General features: G+C 43.8%; 1 protein-coding gene across 2 annotated transcripts in view; it reads right to left on the reverse strand.

Annotated features, from left to right (window-relative positions):
- The window catches only part of LOC137562738 (3',5'-cyclic-AMP phosphodiesterase 4B-like), an 810,374-nt gene extending 793,417 nt beyond the window's left edge, over nucleotides 1-16,957 (reverse strand). For both annotated transcript variants that reach the window (XM_068274387.1, XM_068274386.1), the window contains exon 1: nucleotides 16,805-16,957. The gene's annotated coding sequence lies outside the window, so the exon portion shown is untranslated. The remainder of the gene's footprint in view (nucleotides 1-16,804) is intronic.

Here is a 16,957-nt window from a genome sequence, read left to right on the forward strand (position 1 = left end):
GAGGGGAGGGCCCCAGAATGCTTTGCAGTATAGTATGCGGCTTGCGTCCTCTTGGGTCTAATTAGCTTTTCTGATAAGCACACATCAAAGGTAAGAGAGATTTTTATCTTCACTAATGGCTTTCTGGCTTCCTTCTAAACTGTTTAACACAGGAGAATAGAGGTTTAAATTAGCTTCTGCAGCCTGACAGTTACTCTTAAAGGCAAACTGGTCGAGAATTCTCGTCCAGTTTGCATACAGAACCGCCGGGGTGTGAGGGCCGCAAGCCCACGCACCCCAGCGGTTTTCCGTGTCAGCGATTGGGGAAGAGAAAAAGCTTCTCTGAACCAATCACAATGCCTGTGATGGAAGGACATGACCCCATTAGAGGCCATGTCCATTCATAAAAAAAAAAAAAAAAAAAAAAAAAAAATTAAGTTCATTGCCTTGTAAGCCAAGGAGTGTTTATCGCCATCTAGTGGCGAAAAGTGAAATTACCGTGCACAGATTTTGTATTAACCACTTGATGATGCAGCCTTTAACCCCCCCCCCCCCCCCCCCTTAAGGACCAGCGCTGTTTTCGCTGATCCGTGCTGGGTGGCTCTACAGCCCCCAGCACAGATCAAACACCAGGCAGAGCGACCAGATCGCCCCCCTTTTTTCCCCACTAGGGGGATTATGTGCTGGGGGGGGGGGTCTGATCGCTGGCTGGTGGGGGGGGGGCACACCTCAAAGCCCCCTCCACCGCAGGATTTCCCCTCTACCTCTCATCCCTCCCTTCCCCGGAGATCGGAGGCTGCACAGGAACGGATCTGTCCTGTGCAGCCTCTAACAGGCTCCTACCTGTCATGTGACAGCGATCCCCGGCCGCTGATTGGCCGGGGATCGCTGATCTAGTACAACGCTGCTACTGTTAGCAGCGTTGTACAAATGTAAACAAAGCGGATTATTTCCGCTTGTGTTTACATTTAGCCTGCGAGCCGCGATCGGCGGCCCACAGGCTATTCACGGAGCCCCCCCGCCGTGAATTGACAGGAAGCAGCCGCTCGCGCGAGCGGCTGTTTCCTGATTAATTAGCCTGCAGCTGGCGACGCAGATCTGCGTCGCTGGTCCTTCAGCTACCACTTTGCCGACGTGCGTTATGAGTGGTTAAAAAAAAAACAAAAAAAAACAAAAAAACAACAACAAAAAAACCAACAAAAAAAACAACAAAAAAAAACAGTAAATACCCACAACATACAGAGGAGGAAATAATTATTTGACCCCTCACTGATTTTGTAAGTTTGTCCAATGACAAAGAAATGAAAAGTCTCAGAACAGTATCATTTCAATGGTAGGTTTATTTTAACAGTGGCAGATAGCACATCAAAAGGAAAATCCAAAAAAATAACCTTAAATAAAAGATAGCAACTGATTTGCATTTCATTGAGTGAAATAAGTTTTTGAACCCCTACCAACCATTAAGAGTTCTGGCTCCCACAGAGTGGTTAGACACTTCTACTCAATTAGTCACCCTCATTAAGGACACCTGTCTTAACTAGTCATCTGTATAAAAGACACCTGTCCACAGAATCAAGCAGACTCCAAACTCTCCAACATGGGAAAGACCAAAGAGCTGTCCAAGGATGTCAGAGACAAAATTGTAGACCTGCACAAGGCTGGAATGGGCTACAAAACCATTAGCAAGAAGCTGGGAGAGAAGGTGACAACTGTTGGTGCGATTGTTCGAAAATGGAAGGAGCACAAAATGACCATCAATCGACCTCGCTCTGGGGCTCCACGCAAGATCTCACCTCGTGGGGTGTCAATGGTTCTGAGAAAGGTGAAAAAGCATCCTAGAACTACACGGGAGGAGTTAGTGAATGACCTCAAATTAGCAGGGACCACAGTCACCAAGAAAACCATTGGAAACACATTACACCGCAATGGATTAAAATCCTGCAGGGCTCGCAAGGTCCCCCTGCTCAAGAAGGCACATGTGCAGGCCCGTCTGAAGTTTGCCAATGAACACCTGAATTATTCTGTGAGTGACTGGGAGAAGGTGCTGTGGTCTGATGAGACCAAAATAGAGCCCTTTGGCATTAACTCAACTCGCTGTGTTTGGAGGAAGAAAAATGCTGCCTATGACCCCCAAAACACCGTCCCCACCGTCAAGCATGGGGGTGGAAACATTTTGCTTTGGGGGTGTTTTTCTGCTAAGGGCACAGGACAACTTAATCGCATTAACGGGAAAATGGACGGAGCCATGTATCGTGAAATCCTGAACAACAACCTCCTCCCCTCTGCCAGGAAACTGAAAATGGGTCGTGGATGGGTGTTCCAGCACGACAATGACCCATAACATACAGCAAAGGCAACAAAGGAGTGGCTCAAGAAGAAGCACATTAAGGTCATGGAGTGGCCTAGTCAGTCTCCGGACCTTAATCCAATAGAAAACCTATGGAGGGAGCTCAAGCTCAGAGTTGCACAGAGACAGCCTCGAAACCTTAGGGATTTAGAGATGATCTGCAAAGAGGAGTGGACCAACATTCCTCCTAAAATGTGTGCAAACTTGGTCATCAATTACAAGAAACGTTTGACCTCTGTGCTTGCAAACAAGGGTTTTTCCACTAAGTATTAAGTCTTTTATTGTTAGAGGGTTCAAAAAATTATTTCACTCAATGAAATGCAAATCAGTTGCTATCTTTTATTTAAAGGAGTACTATCGATTGAAACTACTTTTTTTTTTAATACTCAATATTAGTGTACACATTACCATTAGTGCTAGGGGCACTTTATTTATTCACCCAGGTCTCTCTCTCACTATCCCTGCTTAAACATTCATTTCTCACACAGCTCATAGTAGTTTGGGTCACCCTGAGCTGCTTGGTTACTCTGTCACACAGCTCACAAATCTATGCCACTGTGTCACTCACAGCTAGGCATGCAGCAGACATGAGGAGAAACAGGCTGATCTGAGGTGGTAACAGGTAACTAAATGAGCTGGAATATTGCTGGAATATAACTAGCTATAACACTAGTCTGTGTTTACACTCAGACTGGCTGCCTGCTTGAGGCGATTCACTCCAGGCTGCATCCACTTTACAAGCTGCTGAGAGGGGCAGACCACTGTCTACAATTAGCATTATTAGTATCTTTATCAGTAAAGAGAAGCAAAGATAATAAACACACATTGCTAGAATCTTTAACCCCTTACCACCATATCAACAAGATTCTTTCAGCAAGGTGATAATTAAACTATAAACTGAGGAGTTGATAGCATCTCCCCTGTGCAGAGACATGGTCTAGCCCTCTGGGAGCTCAGTATTCGATACATTTTGTATCCAACACTGACGCCAAAACTGACGGAGGATTTTACAGCTGAGAGGAACAGCTGTGTGAGGAATCAAATTGCTCCTAGTACTTACACTAATGTGTGCTACAACATACAGCATTTAAAAATAAATGCATACATCGATAGTATTCCTCTAAGGTTATTTTTTCGATTTTCCTTTTGATGTGCTATCTGCCACTGTTAAAATAAACCTACCATTGAAATGATACTGTTCTGAGACTTTTCATTTCTTTGTCATTGGACAAACTTACAAAATCAGTGAGGGGTCAAATAATTATATCCTCCACTGTACATATTAATAAAGGATAAGTCCCTAAGGCAACTATTAATGGATTTTTTTTTTATTTTTTTTTTTAATATTTTAAATTGTTTGCTTGGTAACTGGGGGAGGGGGCTTTGGTAGTGATTTAATTATATTAATTTTATTAGATAAGGGCTTACAATTGATGGAACACAAAAAAAACCCCACAGGAAAAATTACACCTTTATTTCCAAATAATATATTGTCGCTATACAATGCATTAGGAACATAATTTAAATTCTGTGATAGCCGGCACTAATGAGCAAATACAATGGGTGGGTTTTATTTATAGTGGCATTGCTTATTTTAAAAACTATGGGGGTGGAATTGGAGAAATAGTGTATTTTTTCTTTTTGTGTGTGCGTTTGCCTTTAAAACGCATAGAAAATAAATTACTGAAAACAAGTATTGCTCACAAAAACCTTAATTTATGGCGAACAAAAAACAAGATTTAGATCATTTACGTGCGAGTAGTGATAAAGTTATTGGCGAATTAATGGGAGGAGCACTGACGGGAAAACTGCTTCTGTCCTAAAGGTGAAAACACCTGCGGGCTATAAGTTCCAGTGACATAGGGCTCATAGGCTGGAAATTGATTAACACTTCATTAAGAGAAAATAAAAATAGGTTTTACTCTGAAACCATCTTTTTAAACTTTAAAAAAAAGTAAAATAAAAATAAAAAGTAAATGATTGCTGCTGTAGCAAATAGCAGCAATTATTCATTAAATGGTTGCAAGCATGAGTACATGCACATGCAGCACCAACACGTACATGCATGAGTGTGCATCAGATGCTTTTAATGCAGGACATGAGTCTTATGCCTGGGAATCTTCCGTGTAGCCAATTAGGACCAGAGCCTCATGTCACGGAATCTTAAAGTGGTACAGTCTTCGAATTTCATCTATAGTTTAAAGTGAACTAAAAATCTACTCAGCAGCACTGAAAAGGCTTGGTGTTTTTTTTAACAGTTTCACAGCATCAGAACTTCGTTTTTGTTACCCAAGCCTTATTTTTAGCTGCACGGAAGAAAACTGCCCGGCATTTTCCCCCTGATGCTGTGCAAAGCATGATGGGATTTCTGTTCTTCTGCTGTTTTGGCCCAAATTTGTTTTTTTTAATTTTGAATTTGAGATTTGAAGCCTAGTGCGCGCAACTGGGAGGGGTGATCAGCACACAGGACAGTTGGAACTGTGTCTCACCCTCCGTCACCTCCTTTCAGCCAAAAAGATGGCTGGCCCATGAAAACGATGGCTGCACCCATGACATCACAAACATTTGCCTATTCTTTTTATAACAGGGTGGGTAAGAGATTATATAGTTACGTTCCTGTACTGAAGCCCTACCCCCAAAAAAAAAAAAAAATCTACCATTACACATTTCTCCTCAGATTATAAATGCAGTGATGCTGAGCATTATCAACAAGTACTAGTTCGTTCATCACAAGCTGATAAATTTGCCAATTCAGATCTTTACGAATATGCCCCTCAGCTTTCTGAACCTGGTCACATGAGGTGGAACTGTTTTTTTATATCTTTGTACTCGCCATTCTCAATGTACATCAGAATAACGGTTTGGTTTTGCTGACATTTGGTTTACTAGAATTCTTATTTTCTTTTGTAGAATATTAATTAGACAAGAGCAGTTCCAGAACACTGCAGTCAAGGCAAAGAACTCTGTCACATTTTACGGCTTACAAGCATAAATTCTGCATTTGAAGCATAAAATAAATAGAAAGAGTAACTTGGTACATCTGTTTTTTCTGATGGTAATAAGATATTTCCTTGCCACTAACCCAGGACCTGAAGTGTACAAAGTATTTATGCTTCTAGCCAGATAGATATTTGCTTGTTTCGTTTTCCAGACAGAACTATAAAGTGGCAGTTGAAAGCAACACAAACATTTCAGGGGAAGAAAAAAGGCTTCCGAGCATACTCAGAGGTAGGCAAGTGCAGAGAAAATGCACATTTCCTGCAGGTTGGCCTGTACTGTGCCTGCGCAAGTGGAACTGTCAATCACCGCCACATGGACCGGAGCAGCCTGCGCAGTGCGCTCCAAACCACGTGGCAGTGATTGACAGCTTGCAAAAAAGTTAATTTGTGCTGTGCCAAAAACATGTGGGGACCTCAGCCCTTGTGTTCGAGATCCCTGCATCATGGTATGCCTAACAAGGGGTGTGTGTCCCTCTTTGTTATCTCAAGTCGTTGGGAGTTATGGAAACTCCCCCTCCCCCCATATGTCCACATTTGGATAGAGCCGGGTACAGAGTTGTGTTTGTTTTACTACGGTGATGCAGGTCTTGATATCAGAAAAAACCTTCTGTTTTATTTCATATATTTCTGGCTGTGGCAAGGAAAATAATCTTCACTAAAAGGTTGGACCTTTCCTTACCTACAGCGAGTATGGTGAAGATGGAGCTTAATTACATCTTCACCATAGAAAAATTAAACAGCACCCCCCCCAATCCAGCTCTGGCAATCCCAGAATATTGGCCAAGGCGGTGCACGTAGGCGTAGTAGTCATCGGGCTCCAGAACCAGGGCTGTGGAGTCGGAGTCGTGGAGTCGGAGTCGTGGAGTCGGGCAATTTTGGGTGCCTGGAGTCGGAGTCGGGAAAAAATGCACCGACTCCGACTCCTAATGAATTTGTAACTAATGAAAATAGAAAATATGATAAAATGTTCTATTTCTCAGATAATAGTCATTAAAAATAATGTATATATACAGTGTATATATACAGTAATAGCTGTGCTTAGTCCACAAAAATGAAATAAACCAGTCAAAATGAGTTACTTGTGCTGCTTCAATAAAGCAGTCCCCGTATTTTTAAGGTCAGATATACATATCTGATTGTGACTGTATATATGATGTGTACACAGGAATCTCTTATATATACTAAATACCATCTATGCTGTAAGAATAAAGCCTGATGTGTAGCTGTGTCACTAATAGAGATGGTCAACGAGATGGAAATAATTCTGCATTGATGCTGATTTATGCAAATGTATGCACTCCCTTTGCTGATGAAATCAAATAATTTGATATGTTGTTAAAATTTGGTTTGGTGACTACAAATTAAAGGGTAACTGAAATGGATGAAAGACAAACTTACTTGCGGTAAGGTCTTTTCCAGGAGTCGGAAGGACAGCAACCCTGAGACTTGTCTCCCTCCATTTCCAACTGGACAGGATACTAGTTAAAAGAATTAACATAATTGATTAGGCAGGCAGGCACACTACATAAGGCAGCATTCCCTTACCCTCATCAGTAATAAAAAAGACCACACAGAATGATGCTTCAAATAATTTTTATTAACAATACATCAGGGTGGGTAGTAAGGGTGCTGTCCTTCCGACTCCTGGAAAAGACCTTACCGCAAGTAAGTTTGTCTTTCCAGGACGTCTCAGGACAGCAACCCTGAGATGATAAACAAGACATAATTAGGGAGGGATTACAGCCTGCAAAACTCTTCTACCAAAACATAAGTCAGAGTTAGAGGTTAAATCAAGTCTATAATGCTTAACAAAGGTATTGTGGCTTGACCAGGTTGCCGCTTCACAGATTTATTAATAGTAGCCCCTGCTCTCTCTGCCCAGGAAGTAGAAACCGCTCTGGTTGAATGACCTTTCGCTAGTCCTGATAACTGCTTGCCCTGGTGCAAGTAAGATAAAGCAATAGCTTGTCTGATCCATCTTGCAATCGGTTTCTTTAGAAGGCGGCTTTCCGGCAAAGAGAACCAACAAAGCATTGGACTTCCTCCAATTCTTGGATCTCTGAAGATATTCATTCAATTAGACACCTTCTTAACACCTAGACAGTGCAACCTTTCTTCCTTTTGATTTGATGAATTACTGCAAAAAGATGGTAAAAAGATCTCTTGAGATCTATGGAATTTAGATACAATCTTAGGTTAGATAAACGTTTGTACATTTGATCAATATGAAGAAGTCTTCTTGTTCCTTGGTAATGCCCATAGCCCTATGCATAGCTTCAAATAACTCATTCATAAATTCTGTGGAAAAGCAAATTTCTGAGACTTAACGCCTTTACCCTCAGATGCGTCTACTTCGCCCTGTGGTAACTCTTCCAATAAAAGATATCCACTCTCCCTTTAGACGTCAAATTTATCTGAATCAACCTCGACTCTCTACCTCTTGAGGAGGTCTGTTAGGAGGATTTAGAAGGACCAGCAATAGGTGCATCAGAAGTAGAGGGGGTAAATGTCGGTGTAACATCTGAATTAGAAAGTATGAAAGCAGATTCTTCAATTTCTTTAATAGCAAAGGACATCTCTGATCTCAACCATCCCATCAAATCTTTAAGCTATGTAGGGGATTCATCTTTCACTACCTTTTCGGTGCATAATTGACACAGGTGTTCTGCAGAATCAGGCATACGGTCACTGCACATTTCCTAGATTTAGACACCACTGCAGAAGACGCTGCATGCTTATCAGGTTTGACAGCTTAGTCTTATCCAACTTGCCATTCTTGGAATCCGTTTAACAGCTTCCTAACAGTTTCTCCTTTAAAGAGAAACCATGACCAAGAATTGAACTTCATCCCAATCAGTAGCTGATACCCACTTTTACATGAGAAATCTTTTCCTTTTCACAAATGGATCCTCATCAGGGGGCTCTGTATGTCTAATATTGTGGTGAAGCCCCTCCCACAGGAGACTGTGAAGATTATTTTCCTGGCAGTTTCCTGTCTGTGAACCTCATTGCATTGTGGGAAATAGCGGTTTACAGCTGTTTCCAACTGCCAGAACAAGCAGCATGTACTTCCAGCTACATCACCTGCCAACCGTAAAAACGTCACCATCTGATAAATGTCAGAATGTAAATAAAAGAGAGGGCAGCTTTTAAAATGGGCAAACACTGACTAAATTTATACATAATTATTGTAAAAATGAAGAATTTTCACTGGGAGTTCCTCTTTAAGTGGAAGACAACACCCACCGCTATGATAGCTCTAGGCTAGGATCACAGTGGATAAGCTTATAATGCAAGCATAGTAATGCAACATTATGAGTGTGAACTGCACTGGAGACCAGACATGGCCTTTTTACAAATCTGCATGCCGCTTTTTAGAATAATGCAATCAGGTACAACCCAGCAATGTGCACAGACCCATAGATTTATATGGGCAGTGAATTTCCATGCTGAATAAATCTGCCACACGACTGAGCACTGCCCTTTGTGCAGATTCAACAATTACTTATAATACTGGAAAAATCTATTGTCCACATTGCTTAAGATTCCAGAATCTTGAAACCCTCTGCTTTACATTCACCTTTGCCAGAATATAGAGAGAGGATAAAACATGCAGGGGAAATTACACTCTAAATACTAAGAGTGTATCAACCTGAAAAATTGTCAATCTCTACAGCCAGTAGAGGTTTAAGTGCAGGCTTGACAAATCAAACAAAATTCAAAACAAATGCAATGCAGATCTGAAACCAATGCAATGCAGATCTGAAACAAATGCAATACAGATCAGAACAAATGCAATACAGATCTGAACCAAAGTAATGCAGATCTGAAACAAATGCAATACAGAACTGAACAAATGCAATGCAGATCAGAACAAATGCAACGCAGATCTGAAACAAAAGTAATGCAGATCTGAAACAAAAGTAATGCAGATCTGAAACAAATGCTATGCAGATCTGAAACAAATGCTATGCAGATCTGAAACAAATGCTATGCAGATCTGAAACAAATGCTATGCAGATCTGAAACAAATGCTATGCAGATCAGAACAAATGCTATGCAGATCAGAACAAATGCTATGCAGATCTGAAACAAAAGCAATACAGATAAGAACAATGCAATGCAGATAAGAACAATGCAATGCAGATCTGAAACAAGTGCAATGCAGATCTGAAACAAATGCAATGCAGAACTGAACCAAATGCAATACAGAACTGAACCAAATGCAATACAGATCTGAACCAAATGCAATACAGATCTGAAACAAGTGCAATGCAGATCTGAAACAAATGCAATACAGATCTGAAACAAATGCAATACAGATCTGAAACAAATGCTATGCAGATCTGAAACAAATGCTATGCAGATCAGAACAAATGCAATACAGATCTGAACCAAAGTAATGCAGATCTGAAACAAATGCAATACAGAACTGAACAAATGCAATGCAGATCAGAACAAATGCAATGCAGATCTGAAACAAAAGTAATGCAGATCTGAAACAAATGCTATGCAGATCTGAAACAAATGCTATGCAGATCTGAAGCAAATGCAATACAGATCAGAACAAATGCAATACAGATCTGAACCAAAGTAATGCAGATCTGAAACAAATGCAATACAGACCTGAACAAATGCAATGCAGATCAGAACAAAGGCAACGCAGATCTGAAACAAAAGTAATGCAGATCTGAAACAAATGCTATGCAGATCTGAACCAAAAGCAATACAGATCAGAACAAATGCAATGCAGATCTGAAACAAAAGCAATACAGATCAGAACAAATGCAACGCAGATCTGAAACAAAAGTAATGCAGATCAGAACAATGCAATGCAGATCTGAAAGAAATGCAATACAGATCTGAACCAAAGTAATGCAGATCTGAACCAATTGCAATGCAGATCTGAACCAAATGCAATGCAGATCTGAACCAAATGCAATGCAGATCTGAACCAAATGCAATGCAGATCTGAACCAAATGCAATGCAGATCTGAACCAAATGCAATGCAGATCTGAACCAAATGCAATGCAGATCTGAACCAAATGCAATGCAGATCTGAACCAAATGCAATGCAGATCTGAACCAAATGCAATGCAGATCTGAACCAAATGCAATGCAGATCTGAACCAAATGCAATGCAGATCTGAACCAAATGCAATGCAGATCTGAACCAAATGCAATGCAGATCTGAACCAAATGCAATGCAGATCTGAACCAAATGCAATGCAGATCTGAACAAGTTTGAAACAAGGAACTCCTTGAAACTACCCCGAGATTCACTTCCTGAAAATTTCCATAGATTGTCAATCACCATCGCTGCAGTTCAGGCTTGACAAATCATCTTATTATAACCCTGGGGAAGCCTATTGCTGCAATGGCAACAATTCACCTTCGCCTGCTGCTTTGCACCCACTGCTAGATTGCATGGACACAGAGGACAAGTATAAACTTATACCAGGGAAACATCACTCTCAAATCAACCATGTGAGTGCACATCCCTGCATTGATTGTCAGTCTCTACAGCTAGCATAGGTTTACTGCAGGCCTGACCAAATCAAATGGGAAGCAAATGACTCCTTGCAACTATCATTACCCTGAAAGTTTCCATTAGCTTACTAGATTATAGAGGAAACAAGAGAGAGGGTAAAACACACAGGGGAAAATCACACTCTAATGTGAACTATATGAGTGAATATCCCTGCTGCTGGAACAAGCTTGGAAGCTCTTGTCTGTGATCCCATCTTTCCAGCATAGGGGAGAACGTCAGGAACAGTACCATTTCTTATGCTGTCTAGTTCTCCTGTAATGGACTCCCCCCCCAGCACCAGTCTCCCGACCATGGCTTGTGGCCCAGGGATTTCATGCATGAGCAGTGCTGCCAAGAGGACATCCATCTGGCAAAATAAACTCAGCAGTTATTCCTCTTGGGTGTTTCCAGGATGGAAACCCAAGTTAAAATTGAGGAACCAGGGGAGGGTGCTTGATAACCCTCAAATAATGGCCGGTATAAAGACATAACCAAAGACACATACCAGAGAGGGAGTGGAGCTTGACTCCTCAGAACTATGGGAGCAAGAGCCTGCGGACGCTTCCATGGTCAGCATACACAAGACTGACCAGGATGCACAACCCTTGAATAGGTCACCTGAAGGTTTCCGCTCAAACATAATGAAAAGGTTTGCTTTACCTTAGAAATCCACCGCCTTACCGAGCAGACTAGCTCAATCAGCGGCTAAATGCGGCGAGATGTCCGCTGGGATGCACGCCGAGCCATGGAAAGCATTCTACTTCCTCCTTGGTCACGTAATGTGGAAGTCACATGTCCTCCTGTGCGCGTCCTTCAGCGGAAGCCGCTCCGGCGTGTAACACAGACTGGGGGAGAAGCCGATGCAGACATCAAGCACCCGCGCTGGCTCGCCTGACCAGCGCTGACATAGGGGACACTTGTATGCCGCGGCTCCTGAAATCTATCATGGTTGGCCAGCTCTCCCCACACAACCAGCATCCTGATGGACAGGAAAACAACTGATGAGGGTAAGGGAATGCTGCCTTATGTAGTGTGCCTGCCTGCCTAATCAATTATGTTAATTCTTTTAACTAGTATCCAGTCCAGTTGGAAATGGAGGGAGACAAGTCTCAGGGTTGCTGTCCTGAGACGTCCTGGAAAAGTAAAGTTTTATACATACCTGGGGCTTCCTCCAGCCCCCTTCAGGCTAATCAGTCCCTCGCTGTCCTCCACCACCCGGATTTTCTGCTAGGAGTCCTGGTAATTCAGCCAGTCAGCGCTGTCCGGTCGCATGCCGCTCCCACAGCCAGGAACATTCTGCACCTGCGCAATAGTGCTGCACAGGTGTAGTATGCTCCTGGCGGCGGAGTGTGTGCATGCGCACTACGCCTGACTGGCTCAAGTACCTGGACTCATAGCAGAAGATCCAGGTGGTGGAGGAGGACATCGAGGGACTGATTATCCTGAAGGCGGCTGGAGGAAGCCCCAGGTATGTATAAAACTTTAATTTCATCTGTCTCAGGTTTACTTTGTTACACAGTAGTACTATACTCTACATATGCACTCCCCACAGTGCTGCAGGGAATCCACTGAGAATGCTGTGCACATTGAACACAGAACTGTTGTCTGTTTACAATCTCCTCATTCCCCTGCAGAGTACCTGCACATCACTCTTACATGTACCCACACTTACATTGCCTAGGGCCTGATAGATGTTCTTTGTTCCGGTTTGTACCTTTTACAAGTACTCTTACCAAGGACTAGTTTTAGTCTAAAGGGAATAAATATAGTAGTCTACATATCCTTCTCACTTCAGTTGTCTTGTAAAATTCCTAAGCGTTGGCAGTTAAGAGACGAATTTCATGTTACATATTTTTAATCAACAAAATTGTAATATGCAAATTAGAGGAGTCGGAGTCGTGGAGTCGGTGGAATCCTAAACTGAGGAGTCGGAGTCGGTGGATTTTTGGACCGACTCCACAGCCCTGTCCAGAACAAAGATAATCCAGTGATAATTCATTGACTTGTGTATGGAAGTTGACGGATTTATTTACTTTTAAACAATGCCAATTGCCAGGCTGTTCTGCTGATGAGCTGCTTTAATCCTCCTGGCGGTCTAATGTTTTCCGCCAGGAGGCAGCGCAGCAGTTTTTTTTGTTTATTTATTTATTTTTTTAAATCATGTAGCGAGCCGAAGGCATCCCCCCGCCCGCTTCGATCAGGAAATCCCATTCAAAGAACGGGATTACCTGGAGGGCTTACCCCGTCGCCATGGCGACGGGGCGGGATGACGTCACCGACGTCTTTGGGAGTCCCGATCCACCCCTCAGCGCTGCCTGGCACTGATTCGCCAGGCAGCGCATGGGGTCTGGGGGGGGGCGCGGCGGAGCGGATAGCAGCGATCGAGCGCGGGCCGGCGGCGATCGGTGTGCTGACGGGGTTACCGCCAGGAAGGTTAATAACTGGTACTCTGAATGTAAGACTAGATTTGCTGCATGCTTGTTTCAGGTGTGATTCAAAAACTACTGCAGCTAATTGGTATTCTTTAAAAGAAAATAAAAATAGCAGTCTCCATATACCTCGACCCGAAGCAGCATATTTGGGAGCCCGCAGAAGCGCCAGGAACAAATAATCAGGGAAAAGAGCGTATATTGTATCGGCGCAGATAAAGGCAAAGAGATGGATAGCAGCAGCAGGGGTAGGTGATCTGGTGCATAGGGTTCTGATGTTATGCTGCCAAACCCCACATCAGCACTCAAGTGTTAGTCATAGGTAGGTCAGTAGGTAGTTGGGTTAGTGTTAGAGGAAGATTAGGTACACTGATAATGTAAATTCTATCATCATCAGTATCCAGTGATCACTAGTAGAATATTGGCAGATTCACCTAGCACTAAAATTTCCAGACTCACTTTTTAAACGTATGCCACCTGACCTGTCTGGGTACTTTAAAGATGCATGCACAAGCTGGATAACCCAGTAAAGTAAAAAACCAGTGTGCAGCTCCCACATGACACTGCTCAGATGATCTATAAATCACTGACAAGCGCATTGTCTAATGCAGGGGTGTCAAACTCAAATACACAGTTGGCCGAAATTGAGCACTGAGACAAAGTTGCAGGCCTACCTTAATAACGACCGCCTAACGCCGACAGGCGGCGGCTGGTCATTTTTGGGTTACCATGGATATGGCCGCTCGAACCATGTCAGTTCACGGAGGCTGTCTCCGTGAAAAGCCTGCGAGCCTCCGATCGCGGCTCGCAGGTGAAATGTAAACAAGCAGGGAAGAAATGCCCTGTGTTTACATCCTACAGCAGTGCCGTAAAAGAGATCGGCGATCCCCGGCCTCTGATTGGCCGGGGATCGCCGCCATCTGATAGGCTTCTGATAGGCTGAAGCCTATCAGAGGCTGTACAGGACGGATCGCCGTCCTGTACCGCCCATAGTGAGCAGGAGAGGGAGTGGGGAATAGCGCTGCAGAGGGGGGCTTTGAGGAGCCCCCCCTCGGCCACACAGAGCGGCAGCGATCAGACCCCCCCAGCAGGACATCCCCTAGTGGGGAAAAAGGGGGGGGATGTCTGATCGCCCTGCCTCAAACCTGATCTGTGCTGCAGGCTGGAGAGCCCACGCAGCACAGATCAGTGAAAAATGTCCTGGTCCTTAAGTGGTTAATGTCTAGAGTGCCACCTCTCTCCCTTATAAAGTTTCCCGGTGTCTAATAGCCCCCCCCCCCCCCCCCATCCACTATACAGTTACCTGATGTTTAGTGGTCCTTCCTCATCTATACAATTCCCTGACGTTTAGAGGTCCTCCTTCCCCTATACAGTTTCCAGGTGTTTAGTAATAATAAATAATAATCTGAACATTTGTATAGCGCTTTTCTCCTGTCGGACTAAAAGCGCTCAAGAGCTGCAGCCACTGGGATGCGCTCAGGAGGGCACCCTGCAGTGTTAGGGAGTCTTGCCTTGAACTCCTTACTGAATAGGTACTTGACCTAGCCAGGATTTGAACCCTGGTCTCCCATGTCAAAGGCAGAGCCCTTAACCAGTATACTAGTAGCCTCCTCCTTCCTATATACAGTTCCCTGGTGTCTAGTGGCCCCCTTCTATACAGTTCCCTGGTATCTAGCGGTCCCCTCCCCATATGGCTTCCCTGGTGTTCTAGGGCTTACCCTCCAATAAAGCTTCTCTGGTGTCTACAGTGGGCCAAATATAATGCAAAGTGGGGAAACCATCTGAGGGCCAAATATGATCGCTGGGAGGGCCAGATATGGCCCACCAGCCGGAGTTTTACATGTATAGTTTAATGTGATCCCCACTAGTGATGGGTCGTTCGCGAACGAGCCGTTTCTTTGCTGAGAACGACAAGAGCCGGTTCTCAGTTTTAAAAGAGCCGATGCCTCAGCCACCCCACACAGCTCTGGTTTTCTCTGTAATAAAGCGTGCTGAGGCATGCTGGGAGAGGAAGTCCTCTTGCAGCTTGTAGGAGTGTATGCGGGGTGGAGCAGAGCAGTAGCAGGAAGCATTGCTCCAGTCAGAAAAGCAGTCTGGAGTTGTCATGGAGACAGGGGCAGGGCTTTTACTCCGATTCTGAGTGGTGTCTAGTGATATTTAATAAAGAGCCGATTCTCTGAGAAGAGCCGGAATTCCCATCACTAATCCCCACATTGCTGGTTGCTGCTCATTTTCTTTGTCATACCTTCTTTCCAGAGAACAGCACAACGTAGTTGTCTATAGCCACACAGCATGTCTGTACACTAGTTAGTCCACACTGCCCAACTTTTTGAGATGAGAAAGAGGAACACTTAAGCCACGCCCCTGCCCACACTCCCATCACAACCCTAGTCACGCAAACCATAAAGATTTCATAAGAAAAATATGTTTTATAATTAAAACCACACTGGTCCTTTCTATCCTGGTTCATTTTCCTTCATATTAATAGGGATGCTCAAAAAACGGATGCGGATGAAAGCCGAACAGGGGTTATTCGAATTTTATCCAGGTAATTAAATCACCTATGCAGGTGTGCAATGGGGGGGGGGGGGGGGGGGGGGTTTAAACTTACCCATCAAGCGTCTCTTTAGATCCGCCCCTCGGTGCCTCCCACGATGGGTCCCAAGCGTGTCACGTGACGACAAACACTTCCTCCTTCAACCTAGAAGGAGGAAGTGTTGTGTTTGTAATCACGTGCCTGCGCCTTGGAACGCAGTGTGGGATCTAAGAGGAAGCCTGATGGGTAAGATTAACACCCCCCCCCTTGCACACCTGCATAGGTGATTTAATTACCTATATGAAATCCGAATAACACCTGTTCGGATTTCATCCGTTGCTCCTCACTGCATATTTAAAATTAGTAATATATCAATTTAAAGGATGGGAATAAAGTTTAGAGTCAATCAAACACTATATATATATATATATATATATATATATATATATATATATATATATATATATATATATATATATACATACACACACAAACGAGGGGGAAAGAGGGACAAATGGACGGTGCTTCAAAATGAGGGACAGTTGGGAGCTGTGCTATAGCCATACAGCACGTCTGTACATTGGTTAGTCCACAAACTGCTTCAAGTGACAGATTTGAAGTTGTCAAAAACTCTCTGTGAACAAGGCTTAATTAGGAATCTGGTGAACTTTACCTAATGGAGGTGCTTTCTTACAGCTATGAAATTACACACAGGCTATGAATAAGCTCCACTATTACACCAGGCTCTTTATACAACTCCAGCATTACCCTTCTTCACTTATCTTCATAACGTTAGAACGAGTGTACTACTGTATGGCCAAAAAGTCTACAGCCCGCATAGAGACCTCTGCTCGCCGTGACGTCTGTGTAGAAAAGTCTGGATTCTGGAACCGCCTCCTCCGCTGCAATCATGACAGTCAAGACAGCCTCTCCCGCCCATTCTCTTTTCTCCCTTCACCTCATGCTACACCACGCCCACTCACCGCAGTAAGGTAAACCACGCCTCCACCTCGCCTGCGACAGAGCCTTACTCTTGCGCTGGTGTTTTCCTCCTCACGCCCTCTCAACCAATCGTCATGCTGCTACTGGACGTGGGCGGTGCCTGGCTAAGAGCACGGAGGCGGGGAAGTGACGCC

The sequence above is a fragment of the Hyperolius riggenbachi genome, chromosome 3 (assembly GCF_040937935.1).
Source record: "Hyperolius riggenbachi isolate aHypRig1 chromosome 3, aHypRig1.pri, whole genome shotgun sequence".
Classification (NCBI taxonomy): Eukaryota; Metazoa; Chordata; class Amphibia; order Anura; family Hyperoliidae; genus Hyperolius; species Hyperolius riggenbachi.